This window comes from Cryptomeria japonica, chromosome 11 (assembly GCF_030272615.1).
Source record: "Cryptomeria japonica chromosome 11, Sugi_1.0, whole genome shotgun sequence".
NCBI classification, from domain to species: Eukaryota; Viridiplantae; Streptophyta; class Pinopsida; order Cupressales; family Cupressaceae; genus Cryptomeria; species Cryptomeria japonica.
This window is the reverse complement of record NC_081415.1, coordinates 295187025-295192069: the sequence shown is the minus strand read 5'-3', so window position 1 is coordinate 295192069 and position 5045 is coordinate 295187025. Positions and strand designations below refer to the sequence as shown.

General features: G+C 33.5%; 1 non-coding gene across 1 annotated transcript; it reads right to left on the bottom strand.

Annotated features, from left to right (window-relative positions):
• Positions 1 to 478: 478 nt before the first annotated feature.
• Positions 479 to 551, bottom strand: TRNAV-UAC (transfer RNA valine (anticodon UAC)). The gene has a single exon. It is a non-coding gene; the product is annotated as a tRNA-Val (tRNA).
• Between the last annotated feature and the right edge of the window lie 4494 nt (positions 552 to 5045).

Sequence of the window (5045 nt, the reverse complement as noted above, 5' to 3'; positions counted from 1 at the left end):
TTGATTAGAGATAGAGATAGGTGATGCACTAGTACAAAAACAACAATATATGACTAAAAAACTATCAAAAATTGCATATAAATGACTAAATTTGATCACGTGACCATTAGTAGTTTATTGCTAGTCATTAATCAGAGGACCAAATTTATGAATAAACTATTTTAGTCATTTATTGGTTGTTTTGATCGATCAATTTGGTCATTTATTTGGTCATTGATTTAGTGATTAATTTGGTTATTGATCTAGTCATTTATTTAGTCATTTATTTAGTCGTTAATTTAGTCATTGATTGATGTTGACTAGTCATTTATTTAATCATTGATTTAGTCATTGATTTGGTCATTGATTTAGTGGTTAATTTAGTCATTGATTGTTGTTACTTGGTCATTTATTTAGTCATTAATTGTTGTCAATTGGTAGTATATTTAGTCATTTTAATCATTACATTGTTGTCAACTAGTCATATATTTAGTCATATTAGGGTACGATGGAATCGAACCACCATCCTCCTGCTTGTAAAGCAGGTGCTCTTCCATTTGAGCTAGCACCCTTTAAACAATAATTATACCATGTATCCTATGTTAGCCTATAAACATACATTTTTACAAAATACAAAATCAAGTATTTGATAACAAAGAATCAATGTTTAAGGACATCACATCACTATCTAAAATATCTACAAGAGAGGATTTCAATGACCAATGAACAACTCTACACTCAGCTAAAATATCTACAAGACAACAATGAATATGCATCTCAATGAGAGAAGGGTTTTGTTTACTTTTTCTATGAAAGGCCACATATTTTTTTAATGACAGGGATAAAGTATGGTAACTAGTCCACAAAGAGGACAATCACACCCTCACAATTTGCAAAGGCAAAAAGGGGCAGCCATTATTGTTAAGACTCTCACAAATGTTGACATAAGGAGATCATAAAGCTTGCGAACCTAAAGGATACAATGAGAAGAGTTGGCCAGAGTCTAGGAAAGAGTAACAATAGGTTATATGAAAGATTCTCATTTACACAAATGACAAGTCTGGTCCTCGATTTTGTAGCAGTCATACAACAATAATAGCAGTCCCAAGATAGGATGAGCTTATAATTCAAGAATGCCGACCTCAAGATAGAGAATGATGAATAAATCCAATAACATAAGTCATTCTAAGAGGTATAATGATATGACAACACAAAATACACAGGTATGCACCAACATGGTAATTAGAAATACAATAAGAGACACCAGCCTCATTATAGTCTCAAAGAGGAGATAACAACAAATAATATGGAGTTTTGAGACACACTATCTATTACTCAAGTGATCTAATTTGCCCGGACACCCATTTAAGGATATATGAGATAGTGATAGAGAGTAGTCTAGTCTTTGAAGAAGCAAATTCAGATCATAACACAACAATCAATTACAATAGCATACAATATATACACAAGGGTCTTATGATTATTTTCATGGACCTTGTACTGTAGTAGTAGCAATAGAGACTTCCATTCTATAATCCATTAGACGGGATAAGGACAACCGACAAAGATGCAAGGGCTATTAGAAAATGAGAAGAGGCCTTTAAGAGGAACATGAATATCAAACTCTTCAGGCATGATCTAGTTTCAGATTTGTCAAATTGAATATAGAAGATAAAGATCTCATGAGGATAGAGAAAAGGTCTTTATGGAATTGCAGAAAAATTCAAGAAGCAAAAGATAAAGTACAAAGAAGTTATCATTGACAGTGAGTAAAAAGGTCTACTATATAGCAAAGAGAAACAATGTTTCAAAGGCATGCTATGGGAGTTCCATCAAAAAGAAAATTACAATCAACACAATGATATGGCTCCATATCAGTCATAAGAAGTTTTTGGAGACAAAAAAGAAGCCAAAGAAGACAATATCAATATCAAATAACAAGAAAGTAGTGTATTCAAAGGAATAACATTGTGACAGTATTCTTTCCAATAAGTTAAGTACAGTCCGAATGTTTTGATCAGTAAAATAACAACTCAGAGAAGCCTAGCGAAAAGCGATGACTATTAAAAGTGAACAGTCTACCCATGCTCCAAGGATAGTGAGAGCACTGAATAATGAATATATGACATTCTCAGCATAACAACCCAAATACAACCTCATGACAGTGAAAGCATAATAAAAAGGCTACAAGAGGTACTGGTCATGACCATTATGAACAATGATTTGTGAAGGCATGCATCAATGATTGTGAATAAAGGGTATATGAGAAGAGATACAGAGCTTCTTGTAGCATTCAAATTAGAAAAGCAGTGACTATCCTAGACAAAGACAAAGCTTCTTGTAGCATTCATATTAGAAGAGCAGTGACTAGCCTAGACAAAGACAGAGCTTAAAGCCTAGATTTAGAGAATTAGCAGAGAAACTAAATTTGTTAAAAAAATAGTCTAAAAAGAATAGTGACAAAGCATTTAAGACATTTTCACAAGCTCAAATCCAATTTCAGTGATGAGCATTTAAAGAGGGCACAGTTGAGAATTCATCAGTCATCATGCAAGCCCAAAAAATAGGTCACATGTAATGTCCCCTTTATTTTGACATTAGAAATCAATTAAATAATGACAACTTAATTTTATTATTTAATAAAGTATTAAAGTGACTGTAGTGGTGAGATCAACGGAAAAATCAATAAAGTCATTTTAATATTATTTCCCTAATTTCAAGAAAGGAATATGAAGAGGTAGGCAGAAGGATAGTGAAGAGTCATTGCAAAGGGCACTAGAGACATATGATCTCCTGTCAAAATTTTGCTTGTAAAGTAGGCATGTGGAACTCTAGTCGTTTGGACGTGAAATTTGACTAAGGACTTGCAAAGCACCACTCAATTCAGATGTGTGGGATAATTTAGGGTCCACCATAGATCTTAGACCCAGACATTTTTGACATGAGGTGGCTAGTGTACCCCAATTTATAAGAAGTTAGTAGAAATCACCAATAGAAAGTTACTATTCAGATAAGAAGTTAGTAGAAACCACCAATAGAAAGTTACTATTCAGATATGACAAAAAAACACATGATCTATAGTGAAGGACAATAAATTCAAACTAGGCCACCATGACAGTGGACTTAAAAGCTTGACCATGATGGAGAATCAATGCAAGGTGGGGAAAAGACATTGGACCACAAATAAAATTGAATGAGGCATAAGAAGGATCCTTCCTTAATATTTCTTAAATTTATTATTAAGGATATCCAAAAGTCAGAAAGAGCTAAGAAAAGGATAATGTGAGATTAAGTGTAAATTTTTTAACAATAATATGTGGTATGTTTAAAGTGAAATGACGATCACTAAGAATGATTCACATTAATATAGGTGAAAATGTATTTAAGAATTTTGACAAAGTCCAATATAGTAAATATTTTGGGAATTGATTGACAAAGACCAATTTCAAATTGGTCAAAGATGACAAAAAGATCAAATTGATGAATGATAATTGAAAAAGGATCAATGAATGATTGATCTAAAATAATAAGGGTTTGATAATTGATTGAGACCGGTGACATTAGCAGCCTTCACCAATACACAAAGCTAGTATACAAAGGAATATGCTTTGCAAAATAGATATTTGGGATAATAAAGTAGTAAAATCTGAAAGTTATTAGCCTGTTCTTCTTGAGATAATGCCATGCCTAATACAAAGCATAGTCGCAGCTTAATACATGAAGAACAATGCCATGCCCAAATTTTTTTCATTTACAGTCACAATTCACAGTGGCAGCCTTAGGATAGCCGTCAAGACAATAAAAGCAATTAGGAGCAATGACAAAATAGTGAGATTCATTGATTTGTTGCAGAAAATATGTGAAGGGGATTACAATGCAAAAAATGTAGCCAAAGAAGAGATAATGACACTAAGTACTGACAGTGCCAAAGATAGATAGCAGCCATCAAAACAAGAACAACAGAAACAAAGATCATTGTTCATCTTGAGAAATGCGTAAAGCATAGTCATCATGATATATAGCCTCCAAGTGCAAATCTATAAGGTTGCCACAGTGTTGCCATTCATGGGTTCTATGATTATTGTCATCATTAAGAAACACAGAGAAATAGATCACAACTCTGAAACAATCCAATGTTGAGTTACACAACCAAAGAGATGTTGTCTTATATCGTAGAGAACCCAGAGGTCTGCACTATCAGGAAATACAGTGAAGCAATGAAAGAGAAATCTATGCATCCATTTAACGAAAGAGTTTAGCCCGAGTCATAGTAGATTGACAGCTCCAAGAACACAACAAAGCTTGGAAAGGTAGTCATTCATTAAGCCTTGTAGCAGTGCTACAAAGTATGCCAGCATGAACAGTGGGGACATAACATTCACTATCACAATAATAGTCCAGGAAGGTCCATCAAAACAGTGGCAAAACTAGAGAAAATAATCCCAAAGCATCATTGGGATAGTTCAAAATTATAAAAGTAATGATTGATAATTATCATATGTGATTGTTATTAAGTTCAAAAGGAGATCAAGATAGGAGCTATGAATACAAGAAGAGCCTTGCATTCCAATCAAATATATCTTGGTTGGCTGTTGAAAACTACAAGAGAGCAGTTTGATGAAGGTTTGACAGTGATAAAATATGTATTCAAAGCCAAGGTAAAACCTTCATAGATATAATCACCTGTAGAAGCCCCTAATGACAACAAATGCAACCTTGAAACAATCATCATATTGGGGTTATAGAAAGAAAATACAAAGAGTTTAGATCAAAGATCATAGTCATAAAGACTGAGGGTTATGAAAGGTAAGATACATGAGACCATTCCATGATGCCAAAGGGGCCAGGGAAAAGACGCTTTATGACAGTAAAGGGCATCCAAATAACATTATTCAAAGTGAAGATATCATAATGATCAACATTGGAGGTCAAGACATTCAAGACACAATCCTCTTTAAAAGAAGAACAAAGATCCAGAAGAGTTCCAGATGCAGTCCCATATAGAGAAATTACAATCATATAATGGTCAGAAATGCCTTCAAACATAGTCACACAAGATAGTGATG